This window comes from Lynx canadensis, chromosome E2 (genome assembly GCF_007474595.2).
Source record: "Lynx canadensis isolate LIC74 chromosome E2, mLynCan4.pri.v2, whole genome shotgun sequence".
NCBI classification, from domain to species: Eukaryota; Metazoa; Chordata; class Mammalia; order Carnivora; family Felidae; genus Lynx; species Lynx canadensis.
This window is the reverse complement of record NC_044317.1, coordinates 20,899,302-20,927,276: the sequence shown is the minus strand read 5'-3', so window position 1 is coordinate 20,927,276 and position 27,975 is coordinate 20,899,302. Positions and strand designations below refer to the sequence as shown.

The 27,975-nt window shown below is 41.3% G+C and overlaps 1 protein-coding gene across 1 annotated transcript in view; it reads right to left on the bottom strand.

Annotated features, from left to right (window-relative positions):
• CDH11 (cadherin 11) overlaps positions 1 to 27,975 on the bottom strand; it is a 151,557-nt gene that overhangs the window by 105,305 nt on the left and 18,277 nt on the right. The window lies entirely within an intron of this gene.

The following is a 27,975-nucleotide window of genomic DNA, read 5'->3' as shown; positions in this document are numbered from 1 at the left end:
AGATTAGTGGAGATAATATATGTGAGACATTCAGTTCCGCCCCAGACACACAGAAGGTGCTCAATACATTTACCCAAATTAAAATGATAACTTAACAAAAATAGGATATACTGGAAGCCCTTGTCTAGACTGAATCTTGTTCACTTTTCTGTTTCCAGCACCTGGCATAGGTCAGTCACATAGAAGGTGCTTCATAAAATAAATAAATGTTAACACTGATTAACTCATACTGATTAGAAGCTCTGATTGGCAATTATGTACATATGATTAATTAAAAGTGAGAACACAGATTGGTTATTACTTTATAAATACAGTTTGTTTGGGGGGAGTATCTTTCAAAATGCAAGGTACAATGATGAAAAGGTCACGGACTCTGGGACATACCAACAAAGTCAGCCTCCCATGTGGCTTCTGAGATCAGCAGAGGCAAAAGCCAGATGCCTGAGTCATGGCCCAGCAACGCTGCAGCAGGAACCAGTTGGAAGCATGTGCTGTCCCAGAAACTACCCCAAATGAGCTCTTCATTCACTGAACAAACAGTTCCAAAGGTCCTTTGAGTAACTCCGTGGTGCCCTTTGGCAGAAGAGAGACAAACAGAGCTGACACCAAGAGCAGAAAACGTGAGAATCCGTGCTCCAGGGAAAGTGCTCCAAATAGACAATGAAAAGGGATCAATTCAGGGAAACCAGGAAGCCCATTAACTATTCCATGCAAAGCCACAGGTCTGTGGTCCAAAAGCAAAGTCTCAACATAGCAACGGAAAATGTCAGCCTTCATTTGGGCAGCTGCACAACACACACACACACACACACACACACACACACGCACACGTAAGTGCATTCACATGCACACACATAGTCCCAGGAGGGAGAAATGAGTCTAAAATAACAGAGTGCACTTTCAATCATAGGAACAAACTGTTATAATCCATTTATTATGATGAGCACAGGGTAATGTAGTGGCTCTCTGTAACTAGGTCAGGCACCAATTGATAGTCAACTCCACAGACCTAGAAGATTTAATGAGAAGGAGACCAGACAAAGACAGAAGATGGAAATAGTGCCCCAAGCACGTGTCCCCAGACTCTACAATCTGGCAGTGGGGCCCAGTCCATGCTACTTCTCTCAGAGAGACCAGAACAAACTTTTGGAAACTCCTAAGATAGGATCAACGGTTCATGCCAAGCCACTGAGGCACGGTTCTGGCAGCAGCGACAAAGCTGGACTTAAAAACAAAGCCTGAATCAGATGGAGATGGACCTGAGAGGAAATGTAGTCACAGCGAACGTGTGATGGAGGACAGGGCGCTACAGCATGGGGCAAGACATAAATAAAACAGCACTGCCGTCCTAAAGTGGTGTCCACGCCAGCCAGTGCCCTTTGCCGGGACCTCTGTGTCACTGTTCCTTTCCCTCATCCAGGCTGGGCGGTGTCACTGGCACCTGCACTCAGGCTGGCGGATGGAGAGGCCAGGCTTGTTAAACCCTGTGCCTACCCACTCCACCGCCACGAAGGTCACCGAGCAGCTGTTGACCATCTAGAATCTTCTTTGCAGGGTGACAGTGCCATTTCCAAAAGATTCCTTTCTTCTCTGATCTTAGGGCATCTCCTGTGAGGACACTGGACGCTACAGGGCCGTGAGAGGGTGCAGCCCAGCTTTGTTCTGGACAGCCCGGAGCAGCGGCCTCCTAGGACAGCCAGAGAGGCGGCCTGCTCCCTGGCGCGGCTGGGAGCCCCGTGAATGAGCCACTGTGATGAGACACACACCCACTGCTAATGAGTCCTGCACAGACACAAGCCCCAGAGGCAGAGCAGAAGCACAGAGAGGGACTGGGTGGGGCCAAGATCCCCCACCTGGGCTCACTAGTGCCCCCAGCACAGCAGGGGGAATCCTGAGTTATCTGCCTTCCCTAGAACTAAGAGCCTCTTCTCCCCTCCCCTCCTGGCCCACTTAAAAAGAAAATGGCAGCCAAAATTTTACAGATATTTCTAAAAGGCAATTACCATCACGTATGACTCTCATTCATTATTTTAAAAAACATTTTAACATAAAAAATGTATAAAAGGGGCAGATTTTCAAAATAAAAACCTTGGCAACCTAATACTGAAGAAAAAAAAAAACACGTGCATACATTTGGCTTAGAACCTTGAATATCATATAAATTCTTTTCACACTGTTCTACTCTACATTCGTGAAGAAGTAACGAGGGTAGAGTCTGGAAGCAAGTTGCCTACATAGGAATTTTACCTCCTTCTACCCTCAGACAAGTTATCCCGCTTCTGGGGACCTCCATCTCCTCATCACTAAAATGGAGATTAAAACACTATCTCCCTCATAGGGTTCTTGTAAAAAGTGAGTAAGTTACTGCATGTAATGCACTTAGCATCTAGCAAGCCCTCGATAAATGCTACCTGCCTCGATCATTAGCATCATCATTAGCATGATCTATGTTTGGCAGCCGAACTGAACTTGGAGCTTAAACGTTCAGGTTATGATGCAGCATTCGTTGTGTATAATCACAGTTGTGCAAAAGCTAATGATATAAATTGAGGTATGCAGATCAAAATGGAAAAAACTCCATGCAATTTCACTTGCTGAAAAGTTAGAACACTTAAAGAAAACGGAAACCAAAGCTCCCAGACCCCCTCCAGTAGTTTATCGTGCCTCTCCCACAAGGAACCAGAAAGGAGGTCTCCAGGTACCTTTAAAAAAACACTTTAAGAAGCATTTTGAAGATATCACATTAAAAATTGCTCACGTTGATCGCTGCCTTTTTTTGGAACTCTTAAATTATGGACCTGGAGTGAGGGGCTCACTCACTTCATCCCAGCCCTGGAGGTAAGTATTCCTCTTTCCTAGCATTCTTTCCTAGGAGAGTCCTCTCCCACTGTTAGGTCACCTGGGGATCTTATTAAAATGCGGATTCTGCTCCAGAAAGTCTGAGACAGGGGATTGAGGTTCTGCATATCCAGTAAGTGCCCAGGTGATGGCCAAGATGCTGCTGAGGCTTGGGACACCGGCAAGGGGAAGTAAACACCTGAGTTTCATTTTCGTGTGTCTCTTTGATGTCCTGGTTGTTTGCAGACAACTTGGAAACTCTTTCATTATTCATGGGAACTGCTGTTGTTAAATCTGAAGCTAAATCCTTGGACCCAGAGGCAGGGAACATTTGTTGTTTTGTTTTGTTCTAAATCAAACAAATACAATAGAGCAAATACCCATTGACTCCTAGTGACTGCCCTTTGGGGGAGTTCATTTAACTCTCTATTTCCCTTGTTCCTCTGCCTGGTTGTGAAAGCAGGGGCAGGAATGTCACAGGGGATGGAGCTGAGCATTGGTTAGCACTGCAAAACCACGCAGGCTCTAAAAGGAACAAGTTGTGAGTAATAAAACACCACCAGTTCAGTATACCTGAATCAGCCATCTTTCACCCCCCTTCATTAAAACTCCAAGGGACAGGGTGCCTGGGTGGCTCAGTGGGTTATGTGTCTAACTCTTGACTTCAGCTCAGGTCATGATCTCACGGTTTGTGAGTTCGACCCCGACCCGCATCGTGCTCTGTGCTGACAGTGTGAAGCCTGCTTGGGATTCTCTCTCCCTCTCCTTCTGCCCCTCTCCTGCTCTCTCAAAGAATAAATAAATAAACTAAAAAAAAAAAACACAGAAAACAAACAAAAAACTCTAAGGGACAAACAAGAACACAAAGCTCTGGACTTTAAAGACGCAGGTCAGATGAAGGTCCCGTCACTTACTAGCTGTGCTACCTCAGGCAAGTGACTTAATCTCTCTGAACCTTGATTTCTCTATCTGGAATGTGATGCCAATGGTATCTACCTTACAGGATTATTGCTCTGAGACAATTCATGCATACAAATGTAAGATACATGAAAAATGACTTTTCCCAAAGTCCAAAAAAAAAGCACCCAAGAAGTTAACCATTAATAAGAAGCTTCTGCAGATATACCCTTGTTTGTAATTTTTCTCTTCTATTGCCAAGTCCAAGCCTTTCTCAGAATGCATATGTGTGTTCCAAATAGTATCTTTTCTTTAGAAACCTTTCCTAATTATTGTATAGGGTAATGCAAAACGTATTAGGGAATTAGTCAATCATCTTCCATCCTTAGGTGGAAGAAACGGTTAATATTTTTATTAAAATATGTACCTGGGGGTATCCTTGAGAAAGGAATTGAGCATCCCTGTAGACACACACACACACACACGCACACACACACACATTCTCTCTCTCCCTCTCTCTCCCCTGCTTGCCTCCCCCCATCCCACAGCCTCCAGCCCAGAGCCCTGTGTCTTCCACAAGGTGGATCCTAGCTTGTGTGGCTGGTAATCTGCTCACCTCCCCACCATGTGGGGGTGTGCATTGCCAGACTGCTCTGCCAGCGTGACTAGAGGGAAGGGGCAGAGGTCTGAAGGAAACAGCTATCAGCCAGAACTCTAATTTTCACTGTGGTAGGGGTAGAACAGCAGACAGACTTGCTTATCTCTGAAAGAGAAACAGCCACTCAGGCAGAGGATCACAGGAATCCACACGTGACTGTGGCCTCTTAGACAACACTGCCAGAAAACCCTTCCCCCACTCTCCATGTGGGGCGAGGGGGCACTCTTCATCAAATCCTACTTGCGGGACATCTGTGTCACTGTGAATGTAAACAAGCCCCTTGGCTCCCATTCAAGCATTGTTGCAAATTTTCCTCTTCTGGACACTCCTGCTCCAGGCTGTGGGCCACTGCAAAGAACCCTTCTTCCTTTAGGGATTTCTCTGTCTAAACAGGATTTATGATGATCCCTTGGCAAGGATCTTTGAATCACTGCCTTTCACAGTATGGCAAAAGAGTATTTCAGGAGAATCTACCTCTAACAAGTAATACATCCCTGAAGATTTATCTGTCTTGATGAAATGGACACAGCCTGGTGCTCCCAGGATACTGTGTCTGGACAGTTGCTGCTGGGGCTGCAAAGCCAGCGTAACAGACATGGCATTGAATGGATTAGCGGTGTGACCTCGGGCAGTTGTTTAACCTCTCTGCATAAATGGTCTCACTATAACATGGAGATGATGAGGTCATATTCCCGGGGCTATCATTAAGATTGGTTTAAAGAAGGTCACTAAGGAAGGTTATATTATTGTCGTGAGATAACTCACACATATGTATATAGGATACGTGAGTAATAGGTACGTTTCCCAAAGTCCAAAAAACGCACCTAGGAAGTTGGACATTAATAAGAAGTCCCATGAAGGTACCCTTATGTGTAATCTCCCCTTGGTGTAATCAAGTGCCTAGTGTACCCCACACCTGGTTTATAGGTGGGGCTCAACACACAGTACCTATTATTTTTGGGGAAGGAGGTGGGTTAAGAAAGAAATGGCATTGACTGGGACTGCCTAGCGCTCTGCCTTTGGGAAGGGCTAGGAGTCTAGGGTCCCAGGAAGAATGAGATTAGTGCACCCGTGCCTCTGAGAGTCTGCCAACAAGCTGCCTCCCCCTGTGAAGTACAGTAATTGTGTTTCAGCAAAAGGAGCACAAATCCTGCCTCACCACTCCAGCACTTGTTAAGCTCAAATTTCGTTTGTACCAATTCTAGACAATTTTCTTTGATTTATCTCCTGCAAACCCCTCTTCCAGTTCCTGCATGCTAGCTTGAGAGGCATGGCTGTCTTCGCTTGTTCTTTTCTCATTCACAGGGTGATGCCGACAGACCAAAAAAGAAAACCCTCCCTCTCTGAGGCTCGCTGAGCTGCTTCCTCACCTGGAGAAGCCATCAATAACCTCCATCAATGGCTCACAGCCTGAAAAAAAGGAGGATAGGTGGAGAAAAAGATGGAGACAAGAACAGTTCTTGTTGATCGAGCCCGTCCTGGGAGTGTGTGGTACTTCTAATGCCACAGACACTCGGAAAGAGTTCTGCTGCACCCCCTTTTTTTTCAAGGGGCAACTGAGATTCAAGAGCCTAAGCAACCCAGCAACAGGCATCCAGGGAGTTATCAGGGACATAAATGGAATCCATACCTGCCTGACTGCACATTCTGTACACTTTTCACTGTGCTGCATTATGTGCGAGTGCAAAAAAATCCCGTAGGCTTTGGTTCCTAAGCAAACACTCCATGCAAAGGTCACTAAGAAGTAAACACACCAGCAGGTATAACTTCCGACTCTTATCATCCCAACATCTGAACACTTGAAAATCACTTAATCTCTCTAAATATCAGTTTTTCTTTTTGGAGGAGAAAATGGGTATAAGTATCTTTTAGTGGTGATTACACACGGATAAAATGAAACTCATTGCATGTTTGCATCCTCCTTCCTTGGCTTCAGGAAAAAAAAAGGTTTATTATTCAGGCACAAAAGTGAAAATTTAATGTAAAGAGAATACTTAATAATAGAAATGAGGAAACTGCCTGGTCTAATTATACAAGTGGTACTCTAATGGCAAAAACACAATGGTAATTGAGAAAAGAAAAAGGGAAAAATAAAATTAGCAACTGTTCCATCCCACACACATCGTCTCCTAACATGTTTCGTGTCGTCAAGACAAGGAAAAAGTGAATTATAAAGTACCTTCAAAGGAACTATACAGGCTTCACAATCAACACAATATGCTTAACGGAGGAAATCCCTTTAAATTAAATATTAAGCCATTACACAGCTACAGAACTCAGCCATATCAAGTTTCACAAATATTTGATGGGATATATAAAACAGCTTTAACATCATAGAGTTTGCTATTCTGTTCATCCTGAAGATTTTGCAGCATCTTACTTCTGCCTATCAAGGATAAAGCAGACTCTTCTCAGACACCTTCACTTCAATTTACGTTAGCCAGAAATGCATCTGTACGTTCTCTGTGTGCTTAACACCCGCGTTGGCTTCATTCACAGATATGGAAACACAAAGTTGTTTAGTTTGAATGTTTCTGAAGCAGAAGGTGGCAATTATGTTGATCCTCTGATTCTCAGGCTATAATCACTTGCTCTAGCAATCCCTTCCCCACCCCCAGGAGATGCATTATGACTGAAAGCAAATTATGGCATTCATACTTCTGGACATTTCTTTCCTATACATATTCTGACAACGTATAAAAGTCAAACAACTCTCCCTGATGCTGACAGTGTCAGAGAGCTAAGTCTGTGATGGTGTTTGTCTGCAAGACTACGAAGTTTCTTGCTCTCACTCTGCTATCTTCATGTGTAGAAAAACAGTTCGCAGATCTCTACTAGTGAGTAAACATGCATGTATTTATTGAGCTCAAAACCTCTGTCCAATGCTTGAGACATGTGATGCATTAGTACTCCTGGTGGCAGCAGGCACATTTAATGTATCAGTAGCGATAGAATATCTTCGGTATTAGCCTCAGTGAAGACACTACTTTGTGTTATGCCATTACCCTAACAAAGGCATAGAGAGTCCCCAAAGGCAACCACGGATTGCCCTATTAAAACACAGTTGAAAAAACTCTCCCATCATGCTGGGAGAAACTGATATATATTTTTTTCCAGAAACTTTTTATGATGGTGTTATCAATCTCAAAATACAAATAATTCTAATCTAATAGATGTTTCAATCAATAAATCATCAAGCATTTATCAGGTGCTCCTTTCTGCTGAACTTTGCACAGTTGAGGCAGGTGAGAAATAGAGGTTCCTGCGGTGGGGATCCTGGGATCAGTAACTCAGCCTGAGTTCAGCTCCTCAGAGCACAGGGGAGAAAACTTAGGGAATGAAACGAACTAACACTATTGGGGGAATTTGTGGCAGAGGCTAACCTAGAACCCAGAGCTGCTGACTACCTGACTTCAAGCAATGTATTAACTGGCTGTTCTTTGTCCCCAAGCCTAACAACGATTTCAAAAGGAACATCAGCTTGTAAGTGAAAAGTGACATCAGCCCAGTTCCTGCACTTATTCCTACAGACTCGGAGTGCTCCAGTCATGTGAGGCTCCAGACACGGTCATCAACTTCATGAATTTTGACAAAGCCTTCCATGTGCAGGGACATTGTGAAATTTATTCAAGCAGCAACTATTTATTTTTAAGTGTATTTATTTTGATAGAGCAAGAACACGTGGGGAAAGGGCAGAGACACAGGGAGAGAGAGAGAATTCCAAACAGGCTCCATACTCTGAGATGAGCTGGACGAGGGGCTTGATCATGAGATCATAACCTGAGCTGAAATCAAGTGTCAGATGCTTAACTGACTGAGCCACACAGGTGCCCCCAGGCAGCAACTATTAATAAGCATGCACTGTAAATGTATATCAGGTGCTGGGGATACGATGGCTTATACAATAAATCTCGCTGTCTGCATGAAGTTTATAATCTAATTAGTGATTACTAATAGATAACAAATAGGAAGGAACAGCTTCTATAGGATAGTTGGCCAGAAAAACCTCTCCAACAGATTTATTTAAGGATAAGGAATCTTGAAAGACAAGAAAGAGTAAGCCATAGGAAAAAAAAATAGTATAACTTAAAGTATGTTATTTTTTTCCTACCATGGTTTTCTTTGAATTTTATCATAGAGAAAAACATTACTTTTCCCCCAAGATGTTTTCTGAATATACATATTTGTGTATATATTTATGTTTTTACTTTGCTACTTGTAGTGAAATTCATCTCACCCTGTGTGTGTGTGCCCTTGTGTATGTATGTGTCTGTGTTTTCCAATCAGCACTCAGCTGTGAGTCTCCCAGATTCTGTGATTAGGTTTTGATGCTTAAACTCCTTAGCGTGGCCTCAAAATGGAAAGCCTTTCACAGCCCGGAGTCTCTCACCTTTCTTGATTCAACTGAGCCTTCTGCCCTGCAGAGTGCATGGTCCAGTCACACCAGATCAATTTCATTCCTTCCACATGCCAGGTATGTTTATGCTTCTGTCATTTGCGCAACACGAAATGGAATGACCTTCTTTCCCTTATCCTCGAGGCAGATTTTATTTCAGTCCTTAAAATCTATCTCTTATTTCCAGCTTTCTCTACCTGACTCATCAAGTGAAATTAATTGATCAATCTCCTGGAAACCTCTCTTTGCTTTTATAAATCTGACTTCACATTTCATTATGATTACCCATACAATTCTTAGGTTTTCTTTATCGATATTTTCCTGATTATGTACAATGCATACTCAGTGTCAAAATGTGGGGAAATAAAGTGTATAAATGAGAGCATAAGCATTTCCTTCCACTATTTTTTCTCCTTTTTTCACAGTTGAGATCTTTCTTCTATTACATCTGACTTGGCCACTACTCAACATTCTTTGGGAATTCTGCTTCTAAGGATAGCAAAATGGCCTGTCAGGATGTACAACAAACTATATAACCATCCAACCCCCTACTACTGGGTTACTTGGTACTTTTAAAAAGTCCTATTATAAGTAACAATATGGCAAACTTAATTGTACTTAATTGTACATTAATCTCTGCCACATACCCACTTATTCTCTTAGAACGGATGCTTAGAAGCAAAATTCCTGGGTCGAAAGAAGTGAAATTTTAAACCTCTATGTACATATTGCAGATTAATTCCAGAAAAGATAATTTAATTAACACAGCCTACCAACATTATAATGGAATGTCCATTATACTCTCCCTGTCCCATAATGGTAAAAATCCCTGCATCCACAGATTTTTTTTAAAGGCATAAAGGCACTGTTGCTTGAATTTCTTTCTTTGAACAGTAACACAGTTGAACTCTTCATGGGTGATGGTGCTTTTCTCATCCATTTACAAGAGCTCTTTATTCAAATATTAAAATACTTCTTTAGGTCGTATTTGTTCTGAGTGTCTCCCAGATTTGCTCTTTAGCCATATTTTTGTTAATGATTTATTTTTGATGTACAAAAGTTGGCAGTTTAATTTGTCCATTCTTTTCTCTGTGATTTTTTTCCTTTAATGATTGTTTCTTCACTTGCCTGGCTCCCTGATGTCCCATGACCTCCATTAGGACAGGTGTCCTACTTTATTCATCTTTGTGTCTCCAGCATTTTATGCAATGGCAGTGCCCGGAAGAGAATCATCACTCACTAAATCCTTGCCACATTGTTTTGTATTGTATTTTCTTACTAGCATCATCTCTCAAGTGATTTGCTTTTATACATTAAAATGTACATATTTATAATTTATATATATTGAATATATTTAATATTGGATAATACTGCCTATATCTTTCTATATTCAATATTTCAATATTTCTCTTAAATATTTAAATCGACCCATTAAACCACATATTCTGAGAATTGGTATAAAAATTTAATGGTATTCCAAGGATGAGCCATTCCCTGTAATGGTAATGATAGACTGACTCTCACACGAGGTAGGGAGGGAGTTATCTGCTGTTGACTGCAATGCAACAGAGCCTATCCAAATGCTGGGCTCCTTTGATTACCTTTCAGAGTAGGATGTTATTTGTCAGTACCAAAACTCAAAACACCCCAAAGGGAACCCGAATATACTTTTTTATTCTCCAAACCATAAAGAGATGATTACCACCCAAAAAGTGCACTCTGAATATATTCTGAAACAAACCTTATTGATTTCGAATGGCTATATATTTTACTGATGTGTTCTGAAATGCACTGAAAACATAGATGTGGCCTGTAGTGAGACACAGAATGGATTCACGGAAGTGTCATACAGAGTCTACTCCACAGCACACCAGAGAGGGAGGGGAGCGTAAGAGAGAGAAGGTGCCGACGAGCACTCGGGTCCATGCACTGTGCCCTGTGTGTCCCCAGTGTCAGTGCTTCCCATTTCAGCCAGGGCTCGCCTAAGAGTCTCTCACCTTCCCCACCCCTTGGAGTAAACCACAGAGCTACTGGTCCACCCTCATCCTTTTCAAGATAGTTCAGCTTCCAGAGCTATACCAGGTTAACAAGGAATCTCGCCCTTTAACAGGTGGTGGCTATGTAGAGAGGAAGGGGCAAGGACTCATGCCCAAGGTTTCCCTACTGCCCACACAACAGGGTAGACTAGTAGGCCCCTCGTCATGAGAGGAGGGCGAGCTGGTGAGAAAAACAAGGGCCAAGCAGTGTGTGAGCCCAGGTGAGGAGTGTGCAGACCGCACCACTGGCAAGTCACAGAAGCCAGAAGGGCTGCCTGGTATTCCACTTTCCATAATCCAGAACAAAGTCATGGCTGTACTCTCTCTTGCCTCAACGCAAATGTGAAATGCAAACTCCAGATGGAACTGAGTTCCAGGAGAAACTCAAACTCCCTTTTGGAGGAAAAAATTATTTGCTAATAAGCTTGTAGTATCATCTTATAGCCATTAATTTAGTTGTTCATTCATTCATTCATTCATTCAAAGTTTAACACTCAGTTAAAGGCAGAATGCTTAGTGGATAACAGAATGGATTTTGGATTCAGGAAGGTCTGAGATTAAGTCCAGAGTCAGCCCACATCAGCTTGGAAATTTTGCACAGGACACTAAACCTCCATGAGCCTCATGTTCTTTATCTGTACAACCGGATATGGAGATGGCACGTGAATCAAATGAGAAGGCACACAAGGGGCCCTACATGGTAGAGGAAGGCATAGAGCAAATGCTCCTTAAATAGAAGCTACTCTTACAATAGGAAAGAACGCCGTAAATGTGTACTGAACGTGTCTCCCAGGAGCACTGTTTCCAAATGACTTGATCCTCAAAAACAGCTCTGTGAGATCTTACTTTCTGTATTTTGACAGTGAAGACACTGAAGCACAAAAACTTTGAGTGTCTCGCTTGAATTACCTGGCAGCTACTTTTCAGATTTAGAGTTTAGGTCCAGGCTTTTCTCACTGCAAAGCCTGTGCTCTTTCCAAGACATCAGGCTGCCTGGTTCAGATCTCAGCAGTGAAATGAAAGAATGACGAGAGACAGTCTTGCTTTCCTCATTCACTGTCTAGTGGGAGAGGAGGAAGGATATGGGAACCCGTTATAACCAATTATAATACCCCACATGGTAAGTGGCATACAGAGCCTCAGTAGTCCAGGAGTGGCTAACTCCATGAGATAAGGCCAGGGAGCCACACTGGGCCTGACTCATCTGATAAGTTGAATCTTAAAAGCTGAGAAGATAAAATTAAAAAAAAAAAAAAAAAAAAAAAAAAAGATTTCCTGGCTGCCTTAGTTGGGAGGAGCATGCAACTCTTGATCTCAGAGTCATAAGTTCAAGCCTCACGTTGGGTGTAGAGATTACTTAAAAAAAAAAAAAAAAAAAAAAAAGCTGAGGGGCACCTGGGTGGCTCAGTAGGTTAAGAGTTGGACTTTGGCTCAGGTCATAATCTCATGGTTCATGAGGTTGAGCTCCACACTGGGACCTGTGCTCACAGCTCAGAACCTGCTTTGGATCCTCTGTCTCCCTCTCTCTCTGCCCCTCCCCCACTCATGCTCGCATGAGCTCTAAATAAATAAATATAAATAAATTAATTAATTAATTAACTGAACATTAAAAAGAAAGCTGAGAAGAGTGTGTCCAAATGGCAAGAATGGAAAAGGCTGGCTGTGAGGTTAAAGATACCCTGGAAAAATGAGAAACTTGTATCATACTGTTCCCCACTCAAACCATACTGGAAACCAAATCATACCTGAGGCAGGCTTCTCATTATACAAATATTCTGACCAAACAATGGCAAAGGGCTGATAGAATCTGCATTGTCAACACACTGCAATGGTGGCTAACATCACAAAAAAGAGAAATCACCAACACTGTGTGCTTCCAGAAGGAAGTACACACCACCCCCTATGATGGGGTCTTAGCGATGGATAAATAAAATGAATACAAAAATTGGATCTGATTGAGACTCTCATCCAAGATCCAGAGTCAGAAAAGTGAGAGGACAGAAGGAAGCACCATTAACAATGGTTGTCAATTAGAGGCGATTGTAGCCCCTTGGGGACAGATGAGAGTGTCTGAAGACATTTTTGGTTGTCATGACTGGGGAGGGGATATCACTGGCATCTAGTGGGTAGAGACCAGGGATGTTGCTAACCATGCACAAAACAACTGCCTACAATGCACAAAACAACTGCCACAACAAAGGATTATCCTTCTCAAAATGTCAACAGTGCTGAGTTAAGAACCCCTGTATTATAGGATAAATGATGCCATTTCTTCAATGACAGGGGTGAGGGACGCTTATAGACTAAAATAAACCTGAAAGGTCTATCTGAACATTAAAAAAAAAAAAAAAAAAGAAAGAGAGAAAATCAGGAGCACCTGGGTGGCTCAGTCGGTTAAGTGGCCGACTTTGTTCAGGTCACGATCCCAGTGTTCCTGAGTTCCAGCCCCTCATTGGGCTCTGTGCTGACAGCTGGGAGCCTGGAGCCTGCTTCAGATTCTGTGGTGCCCTCCTCTCTCTGGTCCTCCCCTACTCACTCTCTGTCTCTGTCTCTGTCTCAAAAATAAGGAAACATTTGAAAAAATTTAAAAAACATGTCAGGCAAAACTAAATTATAGTGTTTGGGGCTGCACACACTGGCAATGAGGAGGTGATTACTGTACAAGTCAGGAAAATGTCCATGATCGTACAGAGGGACAACACTGGGAGGGTTTCTGGTGTATCTGGCAAGGTTCTACCTCCTCAAAGGATGGTGGTTCAAAAGTGTTCACCTTACAGTAACACATTTAGCTGCATAATTGTTTTTATGTGTTTTCTTTATTATCCCTAGCAAGAACATAGTTTAAGATAATATTAGCAACAAAATAAAAAGCTTCTCTTTCCTCACACTGGCTAGGAGTTAATTAGCTTATACCTACTGAATTGGACAACAACGAAAAAGGATTGCTGATTCTTCCAAGTGCATAATTTCTTTTTCTGTATTTTCCACAGGTGCTTAAAAATTTATTTCTAATCTTGCCCATCCCTGTTGCTTCTTGCTAGACAGTCCCAGCCCAGAGTCGCACCGAGGTTAAAACAGCATTGCAGAATCATTAAGCACAGGGGCCCCACAGTCAGATAACCTGGCTTGTCACCCCCTGCCACCCGACTCAGTTTGCTCCAGCTCTCTTAGCTTGAGGTGCTTCTTCTGTGAAATGAGATAAGTAACTACGACTTCCTCGTTGGGGTTATTGGGAATATTAGCTGAAGACTGTAAAACTGGATTCTGAAATAGCTTGAATAATAGCTTACACAATCTGTTCATCAAGTGCTGAACATGGACCAAAACTAGCCCCAGAGGCTGGGGCACAGACAGGCCCAGCCTCCAGCCTTGCCACTTCCAAAGGAAAACCTCAGATCCCACTGCCGCACTCACTTGGTGCTCTTTTATCACTGAAACTCACCGCTTTCAGGCACTACAATTACTCTCAATTTAAAACGATGGACCTTAAAGTCCACAAAACTAGAATGCACATCCACGGTTACATGCCTTGTAACATTCTTTGGGCAGGTGCTGATTACCAGAACCTCAGCAAAGCACTTTCCGTCCATTGCCTCATTTAATGCTGAAAATCGCCATGTGAAACTATCATTATGCTCTTTTTCAGATATGAAAAGTAAGGCTCCCAGATCATCTTTAGCTTTCCCAAAAGCTACACAGCTGGTAAATGTCAAAACCAAGATTCAGCAGAACTAGCTCTAACTTAGGAGCCTGTCATTTAGTTTAAAGCCCAGTGGGTCCTGTCATGCTATTTTGAGGCTGCTTTTAAGAGACCAAACCATTATCTCCCCTGGTAGGACCATCACCTGTTTTAAAGGCATCATTTGCCTGTGACATTGATTCTACAATCTCTTCAGGATTTCTGGATCTTTAAGTATGTGAGATTCTCTAAAAGGAATTATGGTCTGAGGGGAAGGAGAGTCTCGTCCTTTACAGAAACTGGGAAGGTGAATGACCCAAATAAACAGAGACACGCAGCTAGCTAGCACTGGAGACTGAAAACTGATACCTTAGACCAAGTGGTTCTGAAACTTTACAGACCATCTGAATCACCTGGATGGCTTCCTAAAAACCACCCAAGTGGCTCTGATTCAGAAAGTCACAGGGTGGGTCCCCCCAAACGCATTTCTGACAGAGCCCCCGGCAATGTCTGCTGCTACTGGGACAGGGAGCACAGCTTGAAAGTGAAATCCAGACTTAATCTCTGTTGGCTCTGGGACATTAGGATGTCTACTCACGTTTGCTGAGTATTCATGAGCCTCTGCAAAGAAAGCGATTATGAAGTAAAGGATGGGACGGTGAGGGTGAAAGCTGTGTGACAACGAAAACAAGCTAACGCAATACTTGTCAAACTTAAGAGGGTTTCACAGTCACCTGGAGGCTTGTTATGAATGCAGCTTCTGGAGCCCACCCGAAGCTGCACAAGCCCGGGTGAAGGCCCCTGGGTGCTGCCTTTGAAACAAGGTCCCCAGGTAACATGGAAGCAGATGGTGTGCAGACCGCCTCTTCCGAACCTTGCAAAACAAAGACGAGTCCCAGAGCACGAAAGGAAATGGGCCCCATGACCCCTGGCTCTGAAGGCCCAGGTTTTGTCTAGAGATCAGGCATCCCACAAAGCTGGATACTCTTGGATATTCCGCAACAGACCGTGAGAGAAAGTGTACTTTTTTTTTTCTTCCTATGGAAACATCTAAGTCAAATATTCGACTTTAGGATCTTCAGAGTGAATTTTAAATGAGAAAAAACGAGATCATTTGAGATGAAAGAAAACCCTGGAATCTTTCGATTCAGAGCAGCCTGCAGAGTTAGGTGTGAATTGGAAATGTCCCAGAAGATAGGTACTGGGTAATCAGAGCTATTGCATTTTGCACCTGACACAGTATTGCTTCCTCCAACGACAGCAGCATAGCCTGAGCAATTTCAATGTCTTAATCACTTTCCCTTTCTTTCAGAATCCGGGGAATTTAGTCTAATTCTGCATGTCTTCCCTCAGGAATTATGAAGTGCCAGCTACCATAGGGACTGTGCAAGTGGCTTTGTATAAGAAATGTTTGCTGTAATTCAGAGGACTGTGTAATTGAGTTAACAAGTTGGGGGAAACACGTTTACATCCTGGACTGGAACTGAGGGCCTGGCCAGGGGAAGGTATCAGGCACCAAGGGCTGGAGTATGCATGCCAGTCACTCACCACATGCTGCTGCAGTGAGCAAATTCTGAATTCCAGGCTCTTCACGCTTTGATTACAGTTGATAAAAATGATGGAAATTAACAACCCCGCTGTTGGCTAAATGTGAAGAGAGGAGGGTTATGTAAATCGATGGCATTAGGTGGATTGCTCACGATGCAATCTGTTCCACGTGATGTTCTCAGGGCTGATCCACAGTCGCCATGACTGAGAAAGTGAAATGTCGGTGACCTTTGCCAATCCTATTTAATTTGGCCCTTCTGCCAGGTAAGGGCTATCTTGAGATTGTAGTTGAGTCTACTAGAAAGTGTGCAGTGCTATTCTTTCTTACAGCCAAGATATCTGAGTGTGAGGTCCCCTCACTTTGACACCGATTAACACGTTTTTTTTCCTGATGTTTAGTAGTAAATTAATCCCCATGGAAGAACATTTTGAACATGGAGGGGTTTAAAATAAACTAAATAAAGTTGACTGGCTACATAAACAAATGACAGGATAATGAATGGATAATTTCATCACTTATGATAACTACCATTAATTACCACACCAGTTTATTATCTTCTAAATTATTTTAACCGTTTAAAAAATTTTAAAGTAAAGGTTGTGATTTAAACACATTTTTTTAATCATGCACCTGACGATAAATACTATACCACAAGTATTTTTCCATATCATTAAGACTTTCTTCCTAAATCTGACGAATGAATTCTCAAATTTAGGTTGTATGAACAAACCGTTAATATTTAAAGATTTCCTCAAAGGGGGTAGTGATTTGGCACGTTTTTCTGTTTAACTCCAATAAATAAAAAAAACCCACGATGAGTCATTTTTAATAGCTTTATTGAGGTACAATTTACATACTGTAAGCAATCACCTGGAAGAACATTTTTTCATGATTCAATCTTTGTGTTTCAGAGTGTTTCCTAAGGCTAAGACAAGGGTCGGTATATGTTTAGTTCAAGAAAAACGTTGCCAAATGCCCTCTAGAATTGATTTATACTCCCATCAGCAAAGCATTAGAGTGCTCATCTCATTCCACCCTGGTCAGCAGGTATGTTAGTATTGTTATTTAAGGTTCTGTCACTTTTAATGAAACAGTCAAGATGTCATCATAGAGTTCAAAAATGGAAACTGCATTTAAGAATTTTCATTTTCACTTTTGAGGCACTTTGGCTGTGTCTGTCCTTTCATCCTGCTTAGTTAAGGTAACATATTATTCAAAGGGACTTCCCTGATTGAAATTCTTGGTAAAAATGAAGGCTGAAAGTGACAATAAAAGTAGGATGCCTGCATCCCAAATAACAGCCTTACCACCGAAGCTAAGAAAGCTAGACTCCACCACTGGGTTCCCAGTCATGAGCTTTATTACTCCGGCTAAGGATTTAACATCTCTGGGCATCATGTTCCTCATCACTAAAAACAAAGTTTGAAATAGAAGATGATCGAACAAAGGTTGCAGACACTTAACTAGACAACTAACATATCTCCAGATATTTTTTTTGTGACAGGAGATTTCATATTTAAGAAGGTATGTTACATTGATTTAATAGACACCTAGAAGCAAGTTCCTTACAGAAGTTAGAGTTTGCTTTCAAAGTACTGTCTGTCTGGACATAACAGACAATTAAGTAACACTGTGTTTGAATTGCACAAAAATGATTTCCAAATGCTCCTCTACCTTCTTGTTCCAATAGCCTTTTTAAAAACTTGTTCTTAAAACTATCAAAGAATGGCAAAATAACTAATTATGCATGGGTTACTCTCATGACTTGTTCCATTCTCCTGGGGTATGCTGTGATTTAAAAAAAAAAAAAATGAAGGATTTGTAACTGTTAGTTTTCAGCACTTCATGTAACTTTTGATTCAAGTAACAAATAGCATTTCAGCTCCATGTATTCATTATGCCACTAAATTGCAAAGGAAAGAAGCCAATTCTAATGAATTGTAACCATAGTTTCTTTTGCGTATTACATATTAGAAGTGGGTAGCACTTTACATTATGGTACACAAAACAGCATATAATTAATTCTGAATAAAAGATAATGTATTCTTGCTAAATACGAGTTATTTTAAAATCTCTTAATGAAGAACTAAGCATATGCTGTGCTGCACAGTGCAAGTGGTTAGCATATGCCGTTAGAGCCAACATTTTGCATTTATTATTATATTTATTTTCAATAATAATATATTATTTTAAGTGAACACAAAAAAAACTTAATCACTAACATTCCAAATGTGGAAAATATATGCAAATTATAGGAAACTTTTTGGCTTCCCATAAGTTGTCACTAAATAACTTTTTGATGACATGGTGCGATTGCAATTTGCAATAGAATGAGAAAAATGGAAAAGACTGTTACTTTTAAATCGCAGAACATATGCACAATGAATTTTAAAATTCAGATATGGAGAGAAACGTTTCTATTCTGAAAACTGACATGTTCTGAGTTTTCACGGAATAGCAAAGCTTAAAACCCAGTCTTTAAGTTCCACCTGATTTAGTGTTGGGTTTATAATTCCCTTTCTGACATTGTGTTTCCGCTTTTCAAAGAATGTATCCTGTCCCTGCCACACTCTTACGTTGCAGCTTTGAACTGAGCACGAGCCTTATTCCTCCCTCTGCTCTTTCACACTGCTATCACCATTATCATCCAAACCACCACAATCACCACCCGAACAACAACAAATCTTGGGCCAAACTCCTTTCAGTCTTATTCTCGCCATCTGCCCCATGATGATGCTTAACATCCCTGTAAACCAGTCATATGACCATGGGCAAACCACCCCTCACTTTGAAGCTAACTTTAGAGCTCTCAGTCATGAAATGACTCTGCTAAGGTCTTTTTATATCTCCAAGAAATCTTCCATGCTTTTCCGTGGCTCTTCCTGAGTGCCGACAGAAAGACACAACAAAGCCAGGTTTCCTAAACTCACATATGCTTTCAATTCTTGCTTCATTTAAATGTGGAAGGGAAAAAACTGTGGACAGTAAAACTGAATTGCAGTATCAAAAAAGCTTAGAATTAGAAACAAAATGTAAAGTTTAATTTTAAGTTGAAGGTTTACGGGTGTCTGGATGGCTCAGTAGGTTGAGCATCCGACTTCGGCTCAGGTCATGATCTCACAGTAAGGGAGTTCGAGCCCCGCATCAGGTTCTGTGCTGACAGCTTGGAGCCTGGAGCCTGCTTTGGTTTCTCTGTCTCCCCATCTCTCTGCCCCTCCCCCCACTCATGCTCTGTCTCTCTCTCTCTCTCTCTCTCTCTCTCCCAAAAATAAATAAATAAACATTAAAAAAAAATAAGTAAGTAAGTAATTAAATAAATAAATGGAAGGTTCAGCTTCTCCAGAGGAATAAAAACTATTCATTAGAAACCGATTGAACTAAAGAGAATCATTCTTCATTCTTCCCCAAATACCCCCAGATTTGGAGTAATTTTCCATGTGCTTCTTTCTCAAGTGCTAATGTGTGGAAATGAAAAATTGAAAAAGAATAAAATGTAAAACTAAACCAAAATAATTAATTAAACCATCCCTCCATGATTGCTGCTATTTCAGAATGATTCCCTTCACGGAGGAAGTCGAAATCACACTGGATAGATAATTTCGTGGCCTACTTCGCACCCCTTAACATTTTATCCTAAGCATATGTCCATTTAGCTACACATTCTCTGTTAATACTTCCAGTGACAATTATAGCCCATCATAAAAATATATCACATTTACTTAACCCATCTCTTGTTAGCTACACTATTCTTCCCCATCCCTCCCTCCTTTCTCTCCTTCTTTGTCTTTCCTCTCTTTCTCTTTCTTTCTGTCTTTCTTTCTTTCCTTCTTCTTTCTTTTTTTTCTTTCTTTCCTTCTTTCTTGTCTTTCTGTCTTTTTCTTTTTCTCCCTTTCTTGTCTTATTGTCTTTTTCTCTTTCTTTCTTTCTTTCTTTCTTTCTTTCTTTTTCTTTCTTTCCTATGCTGAATCCTTTATGCATTTATTTTTTTAACATTTCAAGATACTTCTTTAGCATTAATTCCAAAAAATGTGAGATGAATATTGTAAAATCTCAGCAGAAATAATATCATTGTTTCAAAATAATGTTGGTGGTTTATTTTTTTACCTAAATACTCATCCTTAGCATTTTCTGTGAACTGCTTTATACTTCACCAAACCAGTCCCATTAGCAATGTCCTGAATTATCCCAGATCCATTCCCACAACACTGCTACAATGGAACAGAACTATTTATTTCTATACATTTCTTCTCCCTCCAGACTAGGTTCACTTCAGGAAGATCCTAGATGACTAGACACCCTAATCTCAGCTCTCTGCTTAAGGTCAGGCATGTAGTAGGTGCTCAATAAAAATTCATTGAATTGACTAATGCATCTTGAAAATTATTTACCAAACTCCATCCTTGCCCTAGAGCTATAAATGCACCCTTGCTCAAGTTACAAAGATCCTTCTGTATTTATTTTCCTTTATTCTTCCCTGGCACATTGCACGTGCGTGCACACACACACACACACACACACATTCAGAACAGGAAATGTCTTCCTCAATCCATTCTGTCCTCTACTGCTACTGCTGAGATACATTTGCAAAGGACAGAGCTGTTGTTTCCGATGTCATTTTAACTGTTTACTTTGCTATAATAAAGAGCAGAGTCAAAGAATGTCACCTCCTCAGAGAAGTATTCCTGGGAGAATGACCCATTTCACCTCACTTTAGCGAGAAAGACCCATTTCACCTCTTCTTCTATTACATGACTCTGTTTATTTCCTCGCTACAACTACCCCAATCTGAGGTTGTCCCATCATGGATGCTCCCTGCCCCTTCCAACAGAACTCTCCCAGATGTCAGGGTCTGTCCTATTCACTCCTAAATCTCTATTCCACAGCATGATGAATGGGGTACTGGAGCCCCACAGAACTGCAAAGGTTCTTAGAGGTCACCAAGTTTAGCTCTATTATTAAAAAAAATGTAAACAGATGCCCCAATAGGAATAGTTATTTGTCTAAGGTTTATGTAAAAATGATAGTATCTGGATGAGAATTTAGAATTTTCAACTCTAAGGCCAGGGTTCCTTCCACAGCTGCCCAATGATGGCCATCTCTCAGCCCAGAGTAGACAAGGAGGCCCTCATTCCCACTGAGCCTACAAAGAAAATAATGCTTGGAACCAAACTGAAAAGTACTCTCTTCCTTGTGTTTGGCACTATCCAAACCCTATCGGCGTATAATAGTGTCTTTATACAGCCAATGGCACATCAACCTTAGTAAAGATGGGGCCACAATTACTATCTTCCTCCCACACAAAGGAGCTGAGGACATGGCCATAGCCATGTGACCAAGCCCAGAACAGGTGCCAGGAGTCCACTGGCCAAGTACAAAGGTGCATCTCCTGAGTTTTCTTTTAACAGTTCAAATCACAGACTCCTTTGTCCCATCATGCACAGACCATGAACCTTGATTTTTCAGTGGACAGTGGTTTCTCCACACCTTGAGGGAATTTTACTTAGAGGGAAAGACAGAAAGAAAAAGAATCCTGTGTTAATGTCAGTTATGTAGCAGTGTGATGCATTTTTAACAGATCCATACAACTTCCAGTAATGATAACAGTAAACTGTTTCTCTTTTTTCAAGAGTTCTTGGGAGGCCAAAGGCCAAAGCCCATCTCAGATGCTGTACCTGTCCACTCTTTCTGAGACCCAAAGGCTTTTAGAAACCCACTCCCAGGCAGGTGAACACTGAGGGCACAAAGGGAAATGCTTTGTCTGAAGTTACTACAGAGGCAAGTAACAGGTGCCCAGAACTCAAGGCTCTCGGTAGCTCTGAGCCCAGTACTCTGAGAGTGGTACAGTTCTGGAACACTCAGCAGCTCTGGTTCACCTGTCTACATTACTCTTTCTAGTCCATATCACCTGGCTTCTTCTGGTAGAAGGCCATGAAGCAGTGTGTCAAAGGAACATGGAGAGGAGGGCAAGGGACAGTCTGGGCTAAGACCTGACCCTACAAAATCCATGGAAGTGTCACTATCAAAGAATCTTGACCACTGAACTGGACTCATACACTTGGGCCCCTACTTGAATTGGGCAACCCTAGAGATGCACCTGTATGTGTATATATGTAAATACACAGGCATCAAATGTATATAGTATATATATATATATATATATATATACTGTATATATACTGTATATACATCAAATGTATATAGTATATATATATATATATACAGTATATATACAGTATTAGTGTATATGGAGTTTTCTGTTTATGCTTGGGTAATTGTTAAAGGGTCTGGTCTCTTTACAAGCCACTTTGGGAGAAATTCTACTGGCATGGGTGTCAAGAAATGTTTTGTTTCACCTGAACACTAATGTATTATTGTTTTGTGGTAATTTTATAACTCTTGGTGTTTCTCCAGTTGCCCTGTTACAAGGGAACAATGTTCTATGTCATAACTTATGGTATGCTCTTCAGTGAAGTCCTTTGTTCTATCTTTCAACCTTGCTCTTACTTTCCCTTCATCCTGATTTCTTTAAAACTTTCCTTTGTTGAAATCTTAGTGCATTGCTGGTATTTATGAAGGCTGCTTCAACACCTCTTGAGAATAGGAAATGCCATAAATAAGTGGACAAGTAAATAGGCCATACTGTTTGAGCTGTTCACATGGCCAGCCGCTGGGAATCCAGTCACCTTTCTCCTGGCAGCCTGCCCAGAACTTTAGTTAAACCCTAACAAACAGTAATTCCTTATTAAGTAAGAGTTGGTCCTAATATCCATCCAAGGAGTATACATTCAAAGAACAGTCTTCTAGCTAATTAATTTTGCTTTCAGTTATTCAACATTCAAGAGACCTTTTTTATGTTTCTAGATGTGTGTATTACAGCATGTATCCAAACATACTGAAATAACCAATTTAATGATACCCTCCTCCTCCAGACTATTAGGACTTTGAAGGTAAGGACTACGATAGTTTTATTTCTGTGTGTCTAGTACCTATCACTGTGGCTATTACCTGGTAGATCTTTTGTTGTATAAACGGATGCTTGCTAAAGTATCTAGAGTGCACATGCATGTATGTTTGAACACATATATACATATATTTATGCATGCATGTACCTATGTTACCATCCACTACATAAGTGTCTCTCAAGCAATCTTAACAGACTCTGCAAGACAATGTATTATATCTGTGTGTATTATTATTAAATAATATACACATTCACAGAGCTCTTGCGGACAGAGCCCAGCTATGACTCCACGTCTGCATTACCGCTAGCTCTTTCCAGCCTGCCATATTTTCTCAGTGCAACATTATACTCAGTCTCAAGACAGAATCACAAGTAATTGGTTGCATACAAAGATACCTCCAAACATGGAGACCAGAGGAAGTATAGGCAGTTCAGTAGGGCCAACCACACCCTGATGCTGTTAAGAGAAATAGTGTAGTTTATAGTATTCACACTCATTACATTTTCTGATAACCTACTACCCCATCTAAAATAATGTCTGGCTGGGGCGCCTGGGTGGCGCAGTCGGTTAAGCGTCCGACTTCAGCCAGGTCACGATCTCGCGGTCCGTGAGTTCGAGCCCCGCGTCAGGCTCTGGCTGATGGCTCGGAGCCTGGAGCCTGTTTCCGATTCTGTGTCTCCCTCTCTCTCTGCCCCTCCCCCGTTCATGCTCTGTCTCTGTCTGTCCCAAAAATAAATAAAAACGTTGAAAAAAAAAATTAAAAAAAAATAAAAAAAAAATAAAATAAAATAATGTCTGGCTGAGAAAAAACTGTGCTCACTGTGTGTGATGGTTGGCTTTATGTGTAAAGTGGGCAAGGCAATAGTCTCTAGTTACACCAACACTTATGGAGGTATTACTGTGAAGGTGTTTTGTATTTTGTCATTAAGGTCTCTAACCAGTTTACTTTTGGTAAAGAAGATTATTCTCGATAATCTGGGTGGGCCTGGCTCGATCAGTTGAAAGCCCTTCAGAGCAGAGCTGAAGCTATTCCGATGATGAAGAGAGAAGTCTACCTGTGGACTGCGGCTTCAGCTCACATCCTTGGGCTCCAGTCTGGCCTTGCTGCTCACCTTCCCTGTGGATTTCAGACTTGGCTTTGCCAACCCTTGCAGTCGCTTGTGCCAATCCCTTTCAATAAATTTCCTAATATGGGTGTATCCGACTGACTCCATTACCCTCAGTGTACCCTGACTGATACACTATGTATACATCAGTATTTACAGATGGGAAACTTCAGGCAACTTCATACTCAAGGGAACGAAAGAGGCCCTACGATCTCCTGATAGCAGCCAGGAAGGCTTTCTATCTCCCCTGAATGACAGTCTTCTTACTTGTGTGCAAAGGTCAGATTTCAACTGGTTCAATAACAAGAATGCTCGGCTTTCCAGTTTGCACATTTTTTACAAGTTCTTGGAAAAAGTAATTCACAGGAGTTTATTATGAGGCCATTGTTGCAGAAGATCATAAGGATGATATCTCTGTAAAGCCTTTTTTTGTTGTTGTTGTTAATGCCTTTATCTGATTGCTTCACACAAAATAATGTTTCACTTGTGGAGGAAAATATGTGTAAGTTTTCAAATTATGATTTTTGTGCTAGAGAAGTGATAATAGGCAAAATAATTAATTGGTGTAAATGGTAAGGGTTTGGACTCCATGGGGACCCAAGTTCCTAAATGGATGACTCTAGATGGATTAGCTTCTATAAGCCTCAGTTTCCCCAACTGTGAAATAAAGATATAATCTGTCACACACGTTTCTATGAACAGTGCCTGCTGTGGCCCTTCAAAAATGAATCTTTCAGATTGATCTTCGTTCTTGAGCCTAGGGCTTCTGAACAGCAGCATTACTGGGCCAGATAAGTATTTGTTGGGGGGAGAGGGTGCTGTTCCATGCAATGTAGAACATTTAACATCATCCCTGGCCTCTACCCACTAGATACCAGTAGCATACCCCTACCCAGTGGTGACAACCAAAGATGTCTCAGATCTGGCCAAATGTCCCCTGGTGGAAAAATCATCCCAGGTTCATAACCACTGCTTTAGGGATGCAGTTATTACTATTATTTTTTGCTTTGGCTTTTAAATTTTTTCCAAAAAAAAAAAAAAGTATAACATTCATATGGGAGAGCATAGCTCGATGAATTTTTACTAAGGGAACATGCCCATGTTATCAGCCTTATAACAAGGAACAGAATACTGCGAACTCCTGTTCCCTCCATAGGAAGCCCCTGACATTCTCTTCTTTTATAACTACCAAGGACTTTCAGTCAGAGAAATTGAGGCATAAACTTTATTTTTTTTCTTTTTTTATGTTCATTTATTTACTTTGAGAAAGAGAGAGACAGTGAGTGCAAGCAGGGGAGGGAGAGAGATAGAATCTCAAGCAGGCTCCGTGCTCAGCATGGATCTCCATGCAGGGCTTCATCCCATAAACCCTGAGATCATGACCTGAGTGGAAATCAAGAGTCGGACACTCAACCAACTGAGCCACCCAGGTGCCCCTGAGGCATAGATTTTAAATCATGAGAGGTGATTCAGAATAGGAGTCTGTAAACTGGTTTTCTATGAGATTTGCCAAGGTAACAAAGCTCCACCGGAATGATGATCTACCCAGAAATCATCACAAGGTAGCAGGTGAGCCACCCAAACCCAGAGGTGGATTGTTTGGAAAATGGGGATTTATATAAGAATGGCAAGTCTTACAGTTTTTTCCTTCCGACCTGAAAATTCAGTTTGTCTGACTCAACGGATAAAAGAAATGATCAAAAGAGATCAAATGTAGAAGGAAGAGCCATGCGACTGAGCAGAACAACAGCTGGAAGACCCAACCTGGCCACTGTGGTGTCTTCAGAGAATCTGAGAAATGGGATGTGTCCCCAGGTGTTAGGACATCCTTTTCCCTGTTATGCCTAAGTTCCCTGGGCCATAGGGAATGGCAGGCCAACACATTAAAGTTGACATGTCTTCAGATGCTTCTGTAAAACAACCTTGGCAGACCAGTTACATGAGATACTCAAGTTCTACTCAGATAGTAAGAAAATATCAAGCCAGCAGGCCAGAATGGCACTCCTTCTCTGGATATATAATAGTCGTGCTATTGGGCATTTACCAAATTGTCCTCATTCATCTGTGAGCTGCTGGACAATTGGAGCTCAGTCTTTTCATTTTCATATCCCCAATAGCATCTCCTATCAGGCCAGGAATATGGTAGATGCTTAGCTAACGTATATTAGCTGAGAAAATAAATTATGTACTAGAAAGTGCATTTCACTGGGAGTTAAAAGTGCTGATGCCCTATTCTTGACTGTACTATCATTATGGCATGAGACTTCAGGGATAATCAGTAAATTTCTCTAAATATCAGCACCTAAATCTGTTTAAAAATATAAAATGTAATATAAAATGTAATTGAACAAAATGGCCTTGAAGGTCACTTTCAGAACTTTGATTCTAAAGGATATATTGAACAGAGAACCTGACCTTACAGAAATGGTTGATAACCATCTGTTTTCTCATTAATTCATTTACACTTTAAATAACTTACTCTTTCATTCATCCATCCATGGGCACCATGAATTGTGAGATGATATGCTGGTCTGGGCTGCATGAAATCCACAGCCACTGAGAAATAGCACATAGACAGCTGTACCTTTATAACTTCTATATTGGAAGGTGACATGAATCCCTTCTACCAAAGCATAAACAGCACAAATGCAGACATTAACTGCGGATAACGCGCTAAAGGTCTAGGGAAGCCAAATACCATTTCAGCTATCCATTCATCAAACCATCCATCCAATAACAGTTCTGAGTATCTACGTGTTCAAGAGGTTTTGTTTTCTATCCCAATCCCACTGTCAACCACAAGGATGAACACATGGCCCAAGCGGCGTCCTTAAGAGTATTCATAGGACCTGAAAAATAGCCTCAGAAATGGGCTTGTGGCTCAAGGCAGGGCATTCTCAGTTCTTTGGAATTTCCTGCTTGTGCACACTTAAAGTATAAATATATGTTTTGAGACTTCTAGTGGTCACTGTGTCATTGTTTGTGTTACATAGGAAACCCTCCCAGGGCAAGAGGGTCTGAGACTAACACTCAAAGAAAAGCAGAGACAAGTAGATGAAGAGGTCATCACGTGATGGAGACAGAGAAGAACACATTTCCCGACATTGTTAAGCTCTGGATCCAGTCCAGCCAGAAGCTAGAGCTTCCATGGACGTTCCAATGATACAGTCCCAAACTTCTCCTTTTCTCTTCAACTATACTTCGCAGATTTTTGTAACCTATAGCCACTACAACCTGCTAGCTGCCCAAAATTGAAGGAGCCATAAGTGTCAGAGCTGAAGAAGGTCGGGGGCTCTGATCAAAGGAAGGAAGCAAGGATAAAAAAGAAGAAGGATGAATCGTAAATGTCAGGAGAGACATGTCTGAGACAGACAAGTACCTTAAAGAAAAATTAAGAGATTGAATTGAGGGAAGTTAATGTGAGAAGGCAACCAAGTATCTCCCACCAGAATGGTATTTATTGGACTGCCCAAGATGGGTAGACAAATTGCTATGTTTAAATGCCCCCTAAGAGAACATTTCCACCTCCTTCCACTTATAGCTAGCACATCTTATCAAGGGATTTAACGTAAATATCTCTTCCTGAGACAGATGTTTAGCCACTTTTTTTTTTTCTTGTCACAGGTGAAAATCCCATCATTTGGTCCCTCCAAGCAATCCCTCAGATAGGCGTGGGCATATTCTTCCAGGCATCATCTCAAAACTTCTATCCATTAACCAAAGGAATTATGTTCTAATAATGGTATCTCTTCCAGTCATCTACTTATACAAACTTGTTCTACATATTCACTGACTTCTCAGAACCCCAAGAGATGCATACTACCCTCCTCATATATCCTTGCTTAAATTACCTT